Source organism: Oncorhynchus tshawytscha, linkage group LG22, assembly GCF_018296145.1.
Source record: "Oncorhynchus tshawytscha isolate Ot180627B linkage group LG22, Otsh_v2.0, whole genome shotgun sequence".
NCBI lineage: Eukaryota > Metazoa > Chordata > Actinopteri > Salmoniformes > Salmonidae > Oncorhynchus > Oncorhynchus tshawytscha.
Genome location: NC_056450.1, coordinates 39162281 through 39183363, shown reverse-complemented (window position 1 = coordinate 39183363; position 21083 = coordinate 39162281). Strand labels below are relative to the sequence as shown.

At 43.2% G+C, this 21083-nt stretch overlaps 1 protein-coding gene and 1 long non-coding RNA gene across 3 annotated transcripts in view; both read left to right on the top strand.

Annotated features, from left to right (window-relative positions):
- The window catches only part of LOC121840472 (copine-5-like), a 216012-nt gene that overhangs the window by 110461 nt on the left and 84468 nt on the right, over positions 1-21083 (top strand). The window lies entirely within an intron of this gene.
- On the top strand, positions 15069-16764 carry LOC121840473. Its single transcript, XR_006079664.1, has 2 exons — positions 15069-15312; positions 15970-16764. It is a non-coding gene; the product is annotated as an uncharacterized LOC121840473 (long non-coding RNA).

Here is a 21083-nt window from a genome sequence, read left to right as displayed (position 1 = left end):
TTTTGAATGGTTTTCCAACCTTTCGGAATTCAGAGTCGGGAATTTGGGCCTCTTTCTTGAGCTCTGACCTGAAGATCACTGACGTCATGATTCAAACTTATTTTTTCCGAGTTGCCAATTGTCTTGAAAGCACCATAAATCCAGAATCCCAGACTTTGACCACAAAGTTTGATGACAAAACTTGCCCACGACTTCCTGTTCAAGTGAGCACAGCACAACAAGGTGAGTCCAAAATGTATTGTATGCTGCTGCATAAATTATGTAATATACCAGGGAGATATGTATACTATAGCTAAGAGAGTAATTCTAAGTGTATGTTGTGTAGTAAGCTGTTAGTAGCCCATGTGCCTCACCCTTATAATTTGGTCCCTATTCCCCTCATAACGTAGCCTAACGTTCTGACTTGGTGGTGCACATATAGCCTGTTTTAGAGAAATGTCATCAAATAAATATTGTAAGAGCTTTCATTGTCTGCTATTATACCCCTTTATTTATCCTCGTTTCTGACTTGGTGTACAGAGATAATACTGTAGGAACGGCCCATGTTCTGAATTCTGTCGCTGTACATTTCAAAAGTGCTGAACAAATAATGATATAGACTACATCCGTCCTAGCTCGCTCATTAATGTCTTCATCGAAATTATAGATTGCCTCTATTCCGCTCGTAGTCCCTTTATGCCATGGTTTGTACATCTCAATTGAATGCTGTTGGTACTATGCTTGCCCTAACAGTTTGTGAGCATTTGTGAAAAATTTATTGCAATACAGAGTGAGAAATTGACTGTGCGTTTGGACAATTAATAGGCACTGCAAAGTCTACAAAGAGAGTGCACAATTTTGCTGGTTATGAGGTTGGGAGATAGCGAACCTATCTAGCTGGCTAGATAAAGTCAAATTCATGAAATTGCTAGGTGGATAGTATTGCAGAGAAACAACAAAACATTTTGGTTTTATTTTTTGATTAAGAAGGAATCAATAGGCTACATAACTTAATCAAATGAATTTACAACATACCTCCTGCGAGTCCTTGCCTGGTAATCCTTGCCTGGTCCAGTCAGTGTGCCCACTCTGCAAAATACCACTGACAGATCTTTTCTATAAATAATTACGATAGAATGTGGGCTAAAAATGAAGTTTAGTGATTAATTTAACATCTGAAAAATAATAAAAAATTGACAAATCTGAGGGGGCACATACCCTTGTGCCCCATATGGGCATGATGCCACTGTCCACGCTAGCCACTGGGAGGATGCTCTTGTGCATCCTCTGCTGAAGTAGGTCATTAATGGGAGGAGGACACTCATTTGTTCACCTACAATCATTGACACTATCCTAGACCCCTCGACTACTTAGTGGTTTACGAGTTACGGAGGAGAGGAGGACGGAGGAGTCAAGGAGAGAATGGCATAGCTGCGGGAAGATGTTTTGAGTAGGGCGTGCTGACTGAAAAAAAATCACCTTTATAATAAAGTTACTACTTTTCCAATATTTCTCTATTTTCTTTCTCTGCATTGTTGGGAATGGCCCGTAAGTTAGCATTTCACTGTTAGTTTACACTTGTTGTTTATGAAGCATGTGATGAATAAAATTGGATTTGATTTCAACTCCATCTCCACCGCAGCACCAGCACCCCTACTTCCTGTGGCTATGGACGATGGGCTTTTAGACCAATAGAGAATCTCCCAATGCCAACCATAAGAACACAGTGATAGACATTTTAAATGCTACTGCTCTTTCACCATTTCAGCTACAAACATTGAAACAACTTCAACATTTTCAAAACTTTATAAATGATAACTATTTACATTTTCATGAATTACCATAAATAACCCACCAACAGTAATATTATAGGCCTAACTCTATCCTTTCTATCAACCATATTACTTCAAGACAAGCTAGCAAGCACACATATTTTCTTTAGGATATGTAATTTTCGAGTATTCAGTTGACCTTAGTCACCGCAGGTGAATTATAGCTTCCATGTAAGACCAATAGGTCTACGACTACGGACGGGGAATGGACATATGAACCGAATTGCGTTGTGGTTAAAAGCTTATATTTACCGCAAGAGGTCGCTATACGAGCTGCTTATCTGTAAAACTTTTCTTTGCCATTTACCATGCAAAATATCCCCATAAATATATTTTGAACAACATAAACTAGACGAACTGTATAATTATTATTGTTCGAAAAATGTCCCCATCGTGCTCATGGAATCAACCTTCTCTGAGGAGGAAGGTAGAGAGAATAATTGTCTCAAACTCTTCAAATTGTAAACCAGTGAATTCATATCAAAAGACAATGATTATAAACACAAAGGCTATTTGTATTGCTGACAGTCACACCCCAAAAACGTATAAGAAGAGGTCTCAGAGGTGTAGTTTCTGGGATGTTTCTGATAAACTGTAGGTTTCCATTTGATTGGAAGGCTGTACAGGTGGTTTGGGAGATGCGCAGTGTTGCCCAACGTCACAATCGGTGGTGGTATAAATTCCCCTGGGTTTGTCCTCCAGTCATTTATCTTGAGAAAAGCCTGAGGCAGGATAGCTACATTACGCGCAATTGTTGCTGGGAAGATCCCGTTAACAAGATGACTAAAATGTTGATGGCTTACATTGGATTTCTTCTCCTTGCCATGCATTTTTCATCACAGGTAGGAATTTTTCGTCTAATGTACTTTTTTACCATGTTTTGTTTCAGATTAACCCAGATTTTAATTAGACTACCCATTCTGGAGAGCAAATATATTTCAACAGGACCGGTGCAACTTTCATTGTGGCTTATTAATCAGGCATTTGTTACCATAAATGTATGATTTTCGACATTGACAATCGAATGATGGCGTGTATAATTGACCTCAGATGTTTTCAGTCAGTATGATTGACAACATGTTGGCAAAATCTAGTGTGCCAGCGCAATGTGGAACGGTGACGACTCTTCAGATGGGTTACTGAGTCCTTGATCTAAAGTTACCACGTCATGCGTAGGCTGGCTAATTGTAATTTAAGCGCGACGGTATTTTTTAAAATCCTACCCTGCGCAATTAAAATGCAGGACGTTGCCCATTATCCTATAGGCTATGGGAACCGTTGTCCACAAGGTGATGGCACTTACAACATGTCTTAATTAAGGTGCATATTGTTGGGCTATATTTCCATAGAGCTATTGCGTTTACTGCCTAGGCTACTCCGTGTGCCTAGATGAACGTTTGCCCTTTTAAAAATTAGTCGTACGAAAGTGAAGTCCTATTGCTAATTGTCCCGATTCGTCAAATGTTTCAGGTTTACCTGTGTCAAATGTGACAAGCCCCTCTGCTCTCCCGTTTTAGGTCCACGCGCAAAATGCTACAACACAGTCCCCTGCCATGAATGCTACGACCAGAGCTGGCGGTGCGAGTTCCAACATGACCAAGATGCCCGATGTCACCAAGAACAACATTGCCAAAGGAGCCAGTGCATCCTTGCAGTCCAGCTCGGTTGCGCTCATCATACCCATCATGGTGGGGGGCTCACTACAGGGGCGCTTCTAGAGGGCTGTTGCGCAGGGAATCGACACCGGCAAGACTTGAACATCAGCGGCCGAGATGGGGCAAACTTTTTTACTAAGAGCACATTTTGTATATACTTTTCAGAAAGGCAGTCATGTGCGCTCCTAACCGAAGAGATTCGGTGGAGTTCCGTGCTGGACGAGAACCCATTTCTACTTCACTGATGGGAGTTATTTGCCCTCACACCTTCAAACCAGTAGGCCTTCACACCTCGCACACTGGCCCCATGCTCATAGGCCGAACGGTACGGTCCTCTCCATGGAGGCAGTCCATGATGAGGATGCACTCTGCTCTTTGAACCGTTTGGTCGACACCAGGGGTTGCTTAGTAATTTGTTAAGAAGTTAACATATCTAAAGAAATGTTGGTTGAGGCACTTTGAAAATAAGGTATAAATGAATCTGTGGCACATGCACAGGCTTGATGTACACTTGTGATATATTTCTAGAATATGAAATTGTATGGGTTAGCATGTGAGATTTAATTGTATAAATCATGATGTGATATGCTTAGATTTGTTAAGGCCAGGCTCAATTAACCTTTAAAATGTAGGATACTTGTGACCATTTTCTTGTGTAATAAAAATATTTTAACATGATGTTTCTTCTCCTGTCTCTAAATTCTAAAGCTTGACCTGACTAGTAATTTGCTCTGTTCCACTTGTGCCCAGCCCCTTTATTGATCACATAGCTAAGCCCAGGGATTTCCTTAAGGTAGACTAGGTTTGATGTGCCACAAATTAAATCCTCCTTTTAGAATGGGGTATAGGAATGTTCACCTTTGGCCAGTTGTAGCAAGCTGCATACAAACGTCGCTTTGCTTGAGTAAGGCAGATTCAAAACGCAGGTGTTTCAGCCTAGCTCAGTGTTTTCTGTGGTGGGGTAGCCAGCGGAAATATGTAGTGCGTGTTGGTAATGTTCTCTAGTTGCACCATGATTATCCCTGTTCTGTCACTTGGGAGAGGAGACCTTAAATTAAAGCACCTTTGGTGCTGCCATAGTTACATTAGTGTCCATCCGAGAAGGCTCAAGGTCATTGGCCATGGGTAAAATCACGTTATCTACAGTAGCTTTGATTGAAATGTCAACATACTTTCAACATCTGATCTAGCGGTCATGAATCAAGTCGACAATCTACTGGCAAACCCTTTCTAATCCTTGATGGTGCATCGGTGCTCATCGGCCATTGGACTTAAATATTACACAATTTAGTCAGCCACAATTGGTGGCTGACAATACTTTTTTGCCCAACTGTACTTCCAAGTAAAACGATACGAGGGGAAAAAAGTCAAATCAAAGTTTATTTGTCACGTGCCCCAAAAACAACAGGTATAGTAGACCTTACAGTGAAATGCTTACTTACAGGTTCTAACCAATAGTGCATTTTTTAAGTAAAAAAAAGTATTAGGTGAACAATAGATTAGTAAAGAAATAAAAACATCAGTGGAAAATAAGTGAGGCTATAGGCTATACACAGTAGCGAGGCTATATACAGGCACTGGTTAGTCAGGCTAATTGAGGTAGTGTGTACATGTAGGTATGGTTAAAGTGACTATGCATATGATAAAAGAGGGGTGGCGGGACACGGACACAATGCAGATAGTCCAGGTAGCCAATGTGTGGGAGCACTGGTTAGTCGGGCTAATTGAGGTAGTATGTACATTAATGTATAGTTAAAGTGACTATGCATATATAATAGACAGAGTAGCAGCAGCATAAAAGAGGGGTTGGGGGACACACACAATGCAAATAGTCCGGGTAGCCATTTGATTACCTGTTCAGGAGTCTTATGGCTTGGGGGTAAAAACTGTTGAGAAGCCTTTTGGTCCAGACTTGGTGCTCTGGTACCGCTTGCCATGCGGCAGTAGGAATTTCTCTCTATGACTGGGGTGGCTGGGGTCTTTGACCATTTTTAGGGCCTTCCTCTGACACCGCCTGGTGTAGAGGTCCTGGATGGCAGGCAGCTTAGCCCCAGTGATGTACTGGGCCGTACGCACTACCCTCTGTGGTGCCTTGTGGTCGGAGGCCGAGCATTTGCAGTACCAGGCAGTGATACTCTCGATGTTGCAGCTGTAGACCCTTTTGAGGATCTGAGGGCCCATGCCAAATCTTTATAGTTTCCTCAGGGGGAATAGGTTTTGCCGTGCCCTCTTCACGACTGTCTTGGTGTGTTTGGATCATTCTAGTTTGTTGGTGATGTGGACACCAAGGAACTTGGAGCTCTCAACCTGCTCCACCACAGCCCCGTCGATGAGAATGAGGGCGTGCTCGGTTCTCCTTTTGCTGTAGTCCACAATCATCTCCTTAGTCTTGGTTACGTTGAGGGATAGGTTGTTATTCTGGCACCACCCGGCCAGGTCTCTGACCTCCTCACTATGGGCTGTTTTGTCGTTGTCGGTGATCAGGCCTATCGCTGTTGTGTCGTCTGCAAACTTAATGATGGTGTTGGAGTCGTGCCTGGCCACGCAGTTGTGGGTGAACAGGGAGTCCAGGAGGGGACTGAGCAAGCACCCCTGATGGGCTCCAGTGTTGAGGATCAGTGTGGCAGATGTGTTGCTACCTACCCTCACCACCTGGGAGCGGCCCGTCAGGAAGTCCAGGATCCAGTTGCAGAGGGAGGTGTTTAGTCCCAGGATCCTTAGTGATGATCTTTAGTGATGAGCATTGAGGGTACTATGGTGTTGAACGCTGAGCTGGAGTCAATGAATAGCATTCTCACATAGGTGTTCCTTTTGTCCAGGTGGGAAAGGACAGTGTGGAATGCAATAGAGATTGCACCATCTGTGGATCTGTTTGGGCGGTATGCAAATTGGAGTGGGTCTAGGGTTCCTGGGATAATGGTGTTGATGTGAGCCATTACCAGCCTTTCAAATCACTTCATGGCTATGGACGTGAGTGCTACGGGTCTGTAGTCATTAGAGCAAGTTGCTTTCGTGTTCTTGGGCACTGGGACTATGGTGGTCTGCTTGAAACATGTTGGTATTACAGACTCAATCAGGGGCATGTTGAAAATGTCCGTGAAGACACCTGCCAGTTGGTCAGCACATGCCCGGAGCACACGTCCTGGTAATCCGTCTGGCCCAGCAGCCTTGGGAATGTTGACCTGTTCAAAGGTCTTACTCACGTCGGCCATGGAGAGCGTGATCACACAGTCGTCCGGAACAGCTGATGCTCTCATGCATGCCTCAGTGTTGCTTGCCTCGAAACGAGCATAGAATTGATTTAGCTCATCTGGTAGGGTCGTGTCACTGGGCAGCTTGTGGCTGTGCTTCCCTTTATAGTCTATAATAGTGTGCAAGCCCTGTCACATAAGACGAGCGTCGGAGCCGGTGTAGTACAATTCAATCTTAGCCCTGTATTGATGCTTTGCCTGTTTGATGGTTCGTCGGTGGGCATAGCAGGATTTCTCATAAGCTTCCGGGTTAGAGTCCCGCACCTTGAAAGCGGCAGCTCTAGCCTTTAGCTCAGTGCGAATGTTGCCTATCATCCATGGCTTCGGGTTGGGGTATGTACGTACAGTCACTGTGGTGACGACGTCCTCGATGTACTTATTGATAAACCCAGTGACTGATGTGGTGTACTCCTCAATCGGAAAAATCCCAGAACATGTTCCAGTCTGTGATAGCAAAACAGTCCTGTAGTTTAGCATCAGCTTCATCTGACCAATTTCTTCATCATCAGTGGTGCTTCCTGCTTTAATGTTTTCTTGCAAGCAGGAATCAGGAGGATATAATTGTGGTCATATTACCAAATTGAGGGTGAGGGAGAGCTTTGTATGTGTCTCTGTGTGTGGAGTACAGGTGATCTAGATTTTTTTTTCTCTGGTTGCACATTTAACATGTTGATAGAAATTAGGCAGAACTGATTTAAGTTCCCTGCATTAAAGTCTCCGGCCACTAGGGCGCTGCCTTGGGTGAGCGGTTTCCTGTTTGCTTATTTCCTTATACAGCTGACTGAGTGCGGTCTTAGTGCCAGCATCCGTCTATGGTGGTAAATAAACAGCCAAGAAAAGTATAGATGAAAACTCTCTTGGCAAATAGTGTGGTCTGCAGTTTATCATAAGGTACTGTAGGCCTCCCGGGTGGCACAGTGGTTAAGGGCGCTGTACTACAGCGCCAGCTGTGGCACCAGAGACTCTGGGTTAGCATTCAGGCTCTGTCGTAACCGGCCGCGACCGGGAGGTCTGTGGGGCGACGCACAATTGGCTTAGCGTCGTCCGGGTTAGGGAGGGGTTGGCCGGTAGGGATGTCCTTGTCTCATCGCGCACCAGCGACTCCTGTGGCGGGCCGGGCGCAGTGCGCGCTAACACAAGGTTGCCAGGTGCACGGTGTTTCCTCCGACACATTGGTGCGGCTGGCTTCCGGGTTGGATGCGTGCTGTGTTAAGAAGCAGTGCGGCTTGGTTGGGTTGTGTATCGGAGGACGCATGACTTTCAACCTTGGTCTCTCCCGAGCCCGTAAGGGAGTTGTAGCGATGAGACAAGATAGTAGCTCCTAAAAAAACAATTGGATACCACGAAATTGGGGAGAAAAATTTAAATAAAATAAAAAGTACTGCAATCTAGAGACATCCTTACATTTCGTGCACCAGCTGTTGTTTACAAATATGCACAGACCGCCGCCCCTCATTTTACCGGAGTGTGCTGTTCTATCTAGCCGGTGCAGCGTATATCCCGCTAGCCGAATATCAATGTCGCCATTCAGACACGATTCCGTGAAACATAAGATGTTACAGTTTTTATGTCCTGTTGGTAGTATATTCGTGATTGTACCTCATCTAATTTAATGTCCAATGATTGCACTTTGGTGAGTAATATTGACGGTGATGGCAGTTTTCCCACTCGCATTCTGTGGATCCTTACGAGGCACTCCGCTCTGTGTCCTGTGTACTTGCGTCGAATCCTCACCCCTCCTCCAATGGTATAACATGATATCCTCCTATTAGCTAGCTAGCTAACATTAGGCTGTGTTTTTAGCTTGCTACATAAATATATTTGCTAGCCTATTAGCCACATTATGACTGACTTGTGATCATTGCCCTTGCTAGTTTGATTGTATTGACATTTTTGTCCAGAATATTCTGTAATTGAAATTGAAACAGTGTAACCTGAATGCAGGCAGCAAACAATGTACCAGGCCATCTGTGATTTACAACCTGATAGCAATATTTTTGGGATTACCAAGAAATATGCCCCCGAATTGTATTAATCATTCATTAATAAAACTTTTACAGATGCACAATCGAGAGCATCCTGTTGGGCTGAATCACCGCCTGGTATGGCAACTGCACCGCCCTCAACCGCAAGGCTCTCCAGAGGGTAGTGCAGTCTGCACAACACATTACCGGGTGTAAACTATCTGCCCTCCAGGACACCTACAGCCCCCGATGTCACAGGAAGGCCAAGATCATCAAGGACAACAACCACCCGAGACACTGCCTGTTCACCCCGCTATCATCCAGAAGGCGAGGTCAGTACAGGTGCATCAAAGCTGGGACCGAGAGACTGAAAAACAGCTTCTATCTCAAGGCCTTCAAACTGTTGAACAGCCATCATTAACATAGAGAGACTGCTGTCAACATACAGACTCAAATCTCTGGCCACTTTAACAAATGGACTTAATAAAGGTATCACTAGTCACCTTAAATAACGCCACTTTAATAATGTTTACATATCCTACATTACTCATTTCATATATTTAAACTGTTCTATACCATCGACTGTATCTTGCCTATGCCTATCATTATTCAGGCCACTTTAATAATGTTTACATATCCTACATTACTCATTTCATAAATATATATACTGTTCTATACCATCTACTGCATCTTGCCTATGCCACACAGCTATCGCTCACCCATATATTTATATGTACAGTGGGGAGAACAAGTATTTGATACACTGCCGATTTTGCAGGCTTTCCTACTTACAAAGCATGTAGAGGTCTGTAATTGTCACGTTCTGACCATAGTTCTTGTGTGTTTTCCTTGTTTTAGTGTTGGTCAGGATGTGAGCTGGGTGGGCATTCTATGTTCTGTGTCTAGTTTGTCTATTTCTATGTTTGACCTGATATGGTTCTCAATCAGAGGCAGGTGTTAGTCATTGTCTGTGATTGGGAACCATATTTAGGTAGCCTGTTTTGTGTTGGGTTTTGTGGGTGGTTGTTTCCTGTCTTTGTGTTTTCTGCACCAGATAGGGCTGTTTCGGTTTTCACATTTATTGTTTTGTTTCATGTTTGAGTTACCTTATTACCATGAACTATAACCACGCTGTGTTTTGGTCCGCCTCTCCTTCCCAGGAAGAAAGCCGTTACAGTCATTTTTATCATAGGTACACTTCAACTGCGAGAGACGGAATCTAAAACAAAAATCCAGAAAATCACATTGTATGATTTTTAAGTAATTAATTTGCATTTGGAAAAGGTCTGTAAAAACACCAGGCAATTGTTCAGCACAGTGCTTTAACACATGTATTTTGTCTGGGCCTTGGCCTGTGTGCATTACATCACCTGAAAAATGTCAAAACATTTTGCTTTCCTGCACACCTGGTTTATGTCCCCTCATTACTCTACGTGTATATTATCCTCTGTTCCCCCCCCCATGTCTGTGTGTGTAATTGTTCGTTACGTTTATTGTGTGACGCGTAAGGCTGTTTTTTTCCCGGGTATTCTTTTGAACCCGTGGTATTGTATTGTTGTACATGATTTTGTGTGACAAGTGCGCTATTCGCTTTTGCCTTTGGCTGGAGTGTTGTGATGCTGTTGCTCCGGCTGATTTGCTTCTGCCAATTAATTTTTTTAAATGTGATTTTATTTATTTCAGCTTTATTTAACCAGGTAGGCTAGTTGAGAACAAGTTCTCATTTACAACTGCGACTTGGCCAAGATAAAGCATAGCAGTGGGAACAGACAGCTACACAGAGTTACACATGGAGTAAACAATAAACAAGTCAATAACACAGTAGAAAAAAAGGAGTCTATATACATTGTGTGCAAAAGGCATGAGGAGGTAGGCAAATAATTACAATATTAGCCGATTAACACTGGAGTGATAAATGATCAGATGGTCATGTGCAGGTAGAGATACTGGTGTGCAAAAGAGCAGAAAAGTCAATAAACAGAAACAGTATGGGGATGAGGTAGGTAAATTGGGTGGGCTATTTACCGATGGACTATGTACAGCTGCAGCGATCAGTTAGCTGCTCAGATAGCAGATGTTTAAAGTTGGTGAGGGAGATAAAAGTCTCCAACTTCAACGATTTTTGCAATTCATTCCAGTCACAGGCAGCAGAGAACTGGAAGGAAAGGTGGCCAAATGAGGTGTTGGCTTTAGGGATGAGTAGAGTAGAGTAGAGTGTTGGAAGCCATTTTGTAGATGACATCGCCAAAGTCGAGGATCGGTAAGATAGTCAGTTTTACTAGGGTAAGTTTGGCTGCGTGTTGCGAAATAGAAAGCCGATTCTAGATTTGATTTTGGATTGGAGATGTTTGATATGAGTCTGGAAGGAGAGTTTACAGTCTAGCCAGACACCTAGGTACTTATAGATGTCCACATATTCTAGGTCGGAACCATCCAGGGTGGTGATGCTTGTCGGGCATGCGGGTGCAGGCACCGAAAGGTTGAAAAGCATGCATTTGGTTTTACTAGCGTTTCAGAGCAGTTGGAGGCCACGGAAGGAGTGTTGTATGGCATTGAAGCTCGTTTGGAGGTTAGATAGCATAGTGTCCAAGGAAGGGTCAGAAGTATACAGAATGGTGTCGTCTGCGTAGAGGTGGATCAGGGAATCGCCCGCAGCAAGAGCAACATCATTGATATATACAGAGAAAAGAGTCGGCCCGAGAATTGAACCCTGTGGCACCCCATAGAGACTGCCAGAGGACCGGACAACATGCTCTCCGATTGACACACTGAACTCTGTCTGCAAAGTAGTTGGTGAACCAGGCAAGGCAGTCATTAGAAAAACTGAGGCTATTGAGTCTGCCGATAAGAATATGGTGATTGACAGAGTCGAAAGCATTGGCCAGGTCGATGAAGACGGCTGCACAGTACTGTCTTTTATCGATGGCTGTTGTGATATCGTTTAGTACCTTGAGCTCGGCTGAGGTGCACCCGTGACCGGCTCGGAAACCAGATTGCACAGCGGAGAAGGTACGGTGGGATTCGAGATGGTCAGTGATCTGTTTGTTGACTTGGCTTTCGAAGACCTTAGATAGGCAGGGCAGGATGGATATAGGTCTGTAACAGTTTGGGTCCAGGGTGTCTCCCCCTTTGAAGAGGGGATGACCGCAGCAGCTTTCCAGTCCTTGGGGATCTCAGACGATATGAAAGAGAGTTTGAACCTACGTGGAGAGCTTGAAAATTCAAACTACTTGGGTGCTGCCATAGAATTCCTTTAGAAGTGCCCATCCAAGAAGGCTCAAGGTCATTGGACACAATATCACATTATATCTACTGTAGCTTTGATTGGACAGATCATGTCAACATCATACTTTCAGAATCTTAGCTAGCAAGCTAGCAGTCATCATTATGAATCAAGCCGACAATCTACTGGCAAATCCTTTTCAATCCTTGTCATATGAAGATAAATTATGAAGATAAATTATAGATAAAACATATCAGTGCTCATCGGCCATTGCACATAAACATTACACAACAAGTTGGAAATCTTATATTCAACAATGAGTGTTTTGGAAGGAATTAGCGGCTGACTGCAAGCAAGCATTAGAGTGGGTGTGTGGGTGTGTGGTCCAAGTCTGGGTTTAAGGGTCTCTTTTCCAAGCTTAAATGGATAAATATTCAACATTGGCCATCCTGTCAATCCAGCATGATTTCTGCCGCATTCAAAACAACTGGAAACTCGGAACTGGGAAATCTCAGACTTCAGTGAGTTCAAGACAACTGGGAACTCTGTAGCTCCAACTGGGAAAATACGTTTTGAATGGTTTTCCAACTCGGAATTCCAAGTCGGGAATTTGGGCCTCTTTCTTGAGCTCTGACCTGAAGATCACTGACGTCATGATTCAAACTTATTTTTTTCCGAGTTGCCAATTGTCTTGAAAGCACCATAAATCCAGAGAATCCCAGACTTTGACCACAAAGTTTGATGACAAAACTTGCCCACGACTTCCTGTTCAAGTGAGCACAGCACAACAAGGTGAGTCCAAAAATGTATTGTATGCTGCTGCATAAATTATGTAATATACCAGGGAGATATGTATACTATAGCTAAGAGAGTAATTCTAAGTGTATGTTGTGTAGTAAGCTGTTAGTAGCCCATGTGCCTCACCCTTATAATTTGGTCCCTATTCCCCTCATAACGTAGCCTAACGTTCTGACTTGGTGGTGCACATATAGCCTGTTTTAGAGAAATGTCATCAAATATTGTAAGAGCTTTCATTGTCTGCTATTATACCCCCTTTATTTATCCTACGTTTCTGACTTGGTGTACAGAGATAATACTGTAGGAACGGCCCATGTTCTGAATTCTGTCGCTGTACATTTCAAAAGTGCTGAACAAATAATGATATAGACTACATCCGTCCTAGCTCGCTCATTAATGTCTTCATCGAAATTATAGATTGCCTCTATTCCGCTCGTCGTCCCTTTATGCCATGGTTTGTACATCTCAATTGTCACGATTAAACACATTTGTTCAAGAAAGTCAGCCATATCAGCTATGTTTTTTAAAGGCAGTAAATGAGGCTAAATGAACTGTTTTGCTGCCAGACAAGGCTCTGCTGATAGCCAGGTGTAGCAATGGTAAGGGGTTGGGAATGCTGTTGGTACTATGCTTGCCCTAACAGTTTGTGAGCATTTGTGAAAAATTTATTGCAATACAGAGTGAGAAATTGACTGTGCGTTTGGACAATTAATAGGCACTGCAAAGTCTACAAAGAGAGTGCACAATTTTGCTGGTTATGAGGTTGGGAGATAGCGAACCTATCTAGCTGGCTAGATAAAGTCAAATTCATGAAATTGCTAGGTGGATAGTATTGCAGAGAAACAACAAAACATTTTGGTTTTATTTTTTGATTAAGAAGGAATCAATAGGCTACATAACTTAATCAAATGAATTTACAACATACCTCCTGCGAGTCCTTGCCTGGTAATCCTTGCCTGGTCCAGTCAGTGTGCCCACTCTGCAAAATACCACTGACAGATCTTTTCTATAAATAATTACGATAGAATGTGGGCTAAAAATGAAGTTTAGTGATTAATTTAACATCTGAAAAATAATAAAAATTGACAAATCTGAGGGGGCACATACCCTTGTGCCCCATATGGGCATGATGCCACTGTCCACGCTAGCCACTGGGAGGATGCTCTTGTGCATCCTCTGCTGAAGTAGGTCATTAATGGGAGGAGGACACTCATTTGTTCACCTACAATCATTGACACTATCCTAGACCCCTCGACTACTTAGTGGTTTACGAGTTACGGAGGAGAGGAGGACGGAGGAGTCAAGGAGAGAATGGCATAGCTGCGGGAAGATGTTTTCAGTAGGGCGTGCTGACTGAAAAAAATCACCTTTATAATAAAGTTACTACTTTTCCAATATTTCTCTATTTTCTTTCTCTGCATTGTTGGGAATGGCCCGTAAGTTAGCATTTCACTGTTAGTTTACACTTGTTGTTTATGAAGCATGTGATGAATAAAATTGGATTTGATTTCAACTCCATCTCCACCGCAGCACCAGCACCCCTACTTCCTGTGGCTATGGACGATGGGCTTTAGACCAATAGAGAATCTCCCAATGCCAACCATAAGAACACAGTGATAGACATTTTAAATGCTACTGCTCTTTCACCATTTCAGCTACAAACATTGAAACAACTTCAACATTTTCAAAACTTTATAAATGATAACTATTTACATTTTCATGAATTACCATAAATAACCCACCAACAGTAATATTATAGGCCTAACTCTAGAACCGTTCAAGCTAGAGACACCCAACCAACTTTCACCTGTTCCAGCTATCCTTTCTATCAACCATATTACTTCAAGACAAGCTAGCAAGCACACATATTTTCTTTAGGATATGTAATTTTCGAGTATTCAGTTGACCTTAGTCACCGCAGGTGAATTATAGCTTCCATGTAAGACCAATAGGTCTACGACTACGGACGGGGAATGGACATATGAACCGAATTGCGTTGTGGTTAAAAGCTTATATTTACCGCAAGAGGTCGCTATACGAGCTGCTTATCTGTAAAACTTTTCTTTGCCATTTACCATGCAAAATATCCCCATAAATATATTTTGAACAACATAAACTAGACGAACTGTATAATTATTATTGTTCGAAAAATGTCCCCATCGTGCTCATGGAATCAACCTTCTCTGAGGAGGAAGGTAGAGAGAATAATTGTCTCAAACTCTTCAAATTGTAAACCAGTGAATTCATATCAAAAGACAATGATAATAAACACAAAGGCTATTTGTATTGCTGACAGTCACACCCCAAAAACGTATAAGAAGAGGTCTCAGAGGTGTAGTTTCTGGGATGTTTCTGATAAACTGTAGGTTTCCATTTGATTGGAAGGCTGTACAGGTGGTTTGGGGGATGCGCAGTGTTGCCCAACGTCACAATCGGTGGTGGTATAAATTCCCCTGGGTTTGTCCTCCAGTCATTTATCTTGGGAAAAGCCTGAGGCAGGATAGCTACATTACGCGCAATTGTTGCTGGGAAGATCCCGTTAACAAGATGACTAAAATGTTGATGGCTTACATTGCATTTCTTCTCCTTGCTATGCATTTTTCGTCACAGGTAGAAATGTTTCTTCTAATGTACTTTTTTACCATGTTTTGTTTCAGATTAACCCAGATTTGAATTAGACTACCCATTCTGGAGAGCAAATGTATTTCAACAGGACCGGTTCAACTTTCATTGTGGCTTATTAATCAGGCATTTGTTGTATGATTTTTCGACATTGACAATCGAATGATGGCGTGTATAATTGACCTCAGATGTTTTCAGTCAGTATGATTACACCATGTTGGCAAAATCTAGTGTGCCAGCGCAATGTGGAACGGTGACGCCTCTTCAGATGGGTTACTGAGTCCTTGATCTAAATTTACCACGTCATGCGTAGGCTGGCTAATTGTAATTTAAGCGCGACGGTATTTTTAAAATCCTACCCTGCGCAATTAAAATGCAGGACGTTGCCCATTATCCTATAGGCTATGGGAACCGTTGTCCACAAGGTGATGGCACTTACAACTTGTCTTAATTAAGGTGCATATTGTTGGGCTATATTTCCATAGCTATTGTGTTTACTGCCTAGGCTACTCCGTGTGCCTAGATGAACGTTTGCCCTTTTAAAAATTAGTCGTACGAAAGTGAAGTCCTATTACTTGTCCCGATTCGTCAAATGTTTCAGGTTTACCTGTTTCACATGTAACAAGCCTCTGCTCTCCGTTTTAGGTCCACGCGCAAAATGCTACAACACAGTCCCCTGCCATGAATGCTACGACCAGAGCTGGCGGTGCGAGTTCCAACATGACCAAGATGCCCGATGTCACCAAGAACAACATTGCCAAAGGAGCCAGTGCATCCTTGCAGTCCAGCTCGGTTGCGCTCATCATACCCATCATGGTGGGGGGCTCACTACAGGGGCGCTTCTAGAGGGCTGTTGCGCAGGGAATCGACACCGGCAAGACTTGAACATCAGCGGCCGAGAGAGGGGGCAAACTTTTTTACATTTTGTATATACTTTTCAGAAAGGCAGTCATGTGCGGACGAGAACCCATTTCTACTTCACTGATGGGAGTTGTTATTTGCCCTCACACCTTCAAACCAGTAGGCCTTCACACCTCGCACACTGGCCCCATGCTCATAGGCCGAACGGTACGGTCCTCTCCATGGAGGCAGTCCATGATGAGGATGCACTCTGCTCTTTGAACCGTTTGGTCCCGCTGTTCCTGTGTCGACACCAGGGGGTTGCTTAGTAATTTGTTAAGAAGTTAACATATCTAAAGAAATGTTGGTTGAGGCACTTTGAAAGTAAGGTATAAATGAATCTGTGGCACATGCACAGGCTTGATGTACACTTGTGATATATTTCTAGAATATGAAATTGTATGGGTTAGCATGTGAGATTTGATTGTATAAATCATGATGTGATATGCTTAGATTTGTTTTTAAGGCCAGGCTCAATTAACCTTTAAAATGTAGGATACTTGTGACCATTTTCTTGTGTAATAAAAATATTTTAACATGTTTCTTCTCCTGTCTCTAAATTCTAAAGCATGACCTGACAAGTAATTTGCTCTGTTCCACTTGTGTCCAGCCCCTTTATTGATCACATAGCTAAGCCCAGGGTTTTCCTTAAGGTAGACTAGGTTTGATGTGCCACAAATTAAATCCTCCTTTTAGAATGGGGTATAGGAATGTTCACCTTTGGCCAGTTGTAGCAAGCTGCATACAAACGTCTCTTTTGCTTAAGTAGGGCAGATCCAAAACGCAGGTGTTTCAGCCTAGCTCAGTGTTTTCTGTGGTGTAGCCAGCGGAGATATGTAGTGCGTGTTGGTAATGTTCTCTAGTTGCACCATGATTATCCCTGTTCTGTCACTTGCTGGGAGAGGAGACCTTGGAAATTAAAGCACCTTTGGTGCTGCCATAGTTACATTAGTGTCCATCCGAGAAGGCTCAAGGTCATTGGCCACGGGTAAAATCACGTTATCTACAGTAGCTTTGATTGCAATGTCAACATACTTTCAACATCTGATCTAGAGGTCATGAATCAAGTCGACAATCTACTGGCAAACCCTTGATTGCTCATCGGCCATTGGACATAAATATTACACAATTTAGTCAGCCACAATTGGTGGCTGACGATACTTTTGCCCCACTGTACTTCCTTGTAAACGATACGAGGGGAAAAAGTCAATCAAATCAAAGTTTATTTGTCACGTGGCCCAAAAACAGATATAGTAGACTTTACAGGTTCTAACCAATAGTGCATTTTTTAAGTAAAAATGTATTAGGTGAACAATAGATTAGTAAAGAAATAAAAACAGTAAAAAAAGACAGTGGAAAATAACAGTAGTGAGGCTATAGGCTATACACAGTATTGAGGCTATATACAGGCACAGGTTAGTCAGGCTAATTGAGGTAGTGTGTACATGTAGGTATGGTTAAAGTGACTATGCATATGATAAAAGAGGGGGTGGCGGGACACAATGCAGATAGTCCAGGTAGCCAATGTGTGGGAGCACTGGTTAGTTGGGCTAATTGAGGTAGTATGTACATTAATGTATAGTTAAAGTGACTATGCATATATAATAGACAGAGAGTAGCAGCAGCATAAAAGAGGGGTTGGGGGACACACACAATGCAAATGGTCCGGGTAGCAATTTGATTACCTGTTCAGGAGTCTTATGGCTTGGGGGTAAAAACTGTTGAGAAGCCTTTTGGTCCAGACTTGGTGCTCTGGTACCGCTTGCCATGCGGCAGTAGGAATTTCTCTCTATGACTGGGGTGGCTGGGGTCTTTGACCATTTTTAGGGCCTTCCTCTGACACCGCCTGGTGTAGAGGTCCTGGATGGCAGGCAGCTTAGCCCCCAGTGATGTACTGGGCCGTACGCCCTACCCTCTGTGGTGCCTTGTGGTCGGAGGCCAAGCATTTGCAGTACCAGGCAGTGATACTCTAGATGTTGCAGCTGTAGACCCTTTTGAGGATCTGAGGGCCCATGCCAAATCTTTATAGTTTCCTCATGGGGAATAGGTTTTGCCGTGCGCTCTTCACGACTGTCTTGGTGTGTTTGGATCATTCTAGTTTGTTGGTGATGTGGACACCCAGGAACTTGGAGCTCTCAACCTGCTCCACCACAGCCCCGTCGATGAGAATGAGGGCGTGCTCGGTTCTCCTTTTGCTGTAGTCCACAATCATCTCCTTAGTCTTGGTTACGTTGAGGGATAGGTTGTTATTCTGGCACCACCCGGCCAGGTCTCTGACCTCCTCACTATGGGCTGTTTTGTCGTTGTCGGTGATCAGGCATATCGCTGTTGTGTCGTCTGCAAACTTAATGATGGTGTTGGAGTCGTGCCTGGCCACGCAGTTGTGGGTGAACAGGGAGTACAGGAGGGGACTGAGCACGCACCCGTGATGGGCTCCAGTGTTGAGGATCAGTGTGGCAGATGTGTTGCTACCTACCCTCACCACCTGGGAGCGGCCCGTCAGGAAGTCCAGGATCCAGTTGCAGAGGGAGGTGTTTAGTCCCAGGATCCTTAGTGATGATCTTTAGTGATGAGCATTGAGGGTACTATGGTTTTGAACGCTGAGCTGGAGTCAATGAATAGCATTCTCACATAGGTGTTCCTTTTGTCCAGGTGGGAAAGGACAGTGTGGAATGCAATAGAGATTGCACCATCTGTGGATCTGTTTGGGCGGTATGCAAATTGGAGTGGGTCTAGGGTTCCTGGGATAATGGTGTTGATGTGAGCCATTACCAGCCTTTCAAATCACTTCATGGCTATGGACGTGAGTGCTACGGGTCTGTAGTCATTAGAGCAAGTTGCTTTCGTGTTCTTGGGCACTGGGACTATGGTGGTCTGCTTGAAACATGTTGGTATTACAGACTCAATCAGGGGCATGTTGAAAATGTCCGTGAAGACACCTGCCAGTTGGTCAGCACATGCCCGGAGCACACGTCCTGGTAATCCGTCTGGCCCAGCAGCCTTGGGAATGTTGACCTGTTCAAAGGTCTTACTCACGTCGGCCATGGAGAGCGTGATCACACAGTCGTCCCGGAACAGCTGATGCTCTCATGCATGCCTGCGCAGCTGATGCTGGCTATTTAATTGGGAATTAAAGGGAAAGCGCCCTATTGGAAGGAGCTGCACTGAGACGGTTCAGAATAATTCAGGGCCGTCACAGTATTGCCCTCTGGAGTGGGATGTACAGTTGAAGTCGGAAGTTTACATACTTAGGTTGTCATTAAAACTCATTTTTCAACCACTCCACAAATTTCTTGTTAACTTGTAATGGCTGCAATCCCAATACCGGGATCGATATGACAACTATCAGTGAAAATAGAGGGCGCCAAATTCAAACCACAGAAATCTCATAATTACAATTCCTAAAACATACATGTGTCTCATATAATTTTAAAGGTAATCTTGTTGTTAATCCCACCAAAGTGTCCGATTTCAAATAGGCTTTTCAGCAGAAGCACTACAAACAATTATGTTAGGTCTCCACCAAACCACAATTAGCACAGCCATTTTCCAGCAAAATATAGCATTCACAAAAAGCAGAAATAAAGATAAAATTAATCACTAACCTTGAATTATCTTCATCAGATGACACTCATAGGACTTCATGTTACACAATACATGCATGTTTTGTTTGATAAAGTTCATATTTATATAAAAAAAATCAGTTTAAATTGTCTTATTAGATTCACTAGTTCCAAAAACATCAAGTGATTTTGCATAGCCACATCGTTTCAACAGAAATACTCATCGTAAATGTAGATGATAATACAAGTTATACACACGGAATTATAGATATCTCTCCTTAATGCAACCGCTGTGTCAGATTTCAAAAAAAGTTTATGGAAAAAGCAACACATGCAATAATCTGAGACGGCACTCAGAACAGAAGCCAAATTAGCCGCCATGTTGGAGTCAACAGAAACCAGAAAATAAATGATAAATGTTTCCTTACCTTTGATGAACTTCATCAGAATGCAGTCCTAGGAATCCCAGGTCCACAATAAATGCTTGATTTGTTCGAAAATGTCCGTTATTTATGTCCAATTAGCTACTTTGGTTAGCGCGTTTGGTAAGCAATTCCAAAGTCACAAAGCGCGTCCACTATAACGTGACGAAATATCCCAAAGTTCCGTAACAGTCGGTAGAAACATGTCAAACTTTGTACTGAATCAATCTTTAGAATGTTGTTTACATATATCTTGAATAACGTTCCAACCGGAGAATTAGAATGACTTCAGATGACCAGTGGAACGCAGGTCCTTCCCCTGTGAACGCGCATAGTGAAAGCATGGTCAACTCATTGCAGTGGTGACTATTTCCTGTCTCCTTCGACCCCCCCTTCACATTAGAGTCATCAGACAAAGTTCTATTGACTGTTGACATCTAGTGGAAGGCGTAGGAAGTGAAAACTCATCCATATCTCGCTGTAATTTCAATGAGAGCTTGGTTGAAAATCTGCCACTCCCAGAAAAAAGAAAACAGGAAGTGAAATTTCTCAGGTTTTTGCCTGCTATATGAGTGTTTTCTATCCACTTCTACACCTGCATCAAAATAAATCAGCCAAGACCTCAGAAAAAACATTGTAGACCTCCACAAGTCTGGTTCATCATTGGGAGCAATTTGCCTGAAGGTACCACGCGCATCTGTACAAACAACAGTACGCAAGTATAAACACCATGGGACCACGCAGCCGCCATACCGCTCAGGAAGAAGACGCGTTCTGTCTCCTAGAGATGAACGTACTTTGGTGCGAAAGTCAATCCCAGAACAACAGCAAAGGACCTTGTGAAAATGCTGTGGTTTATCCCATCCGTGCTGAG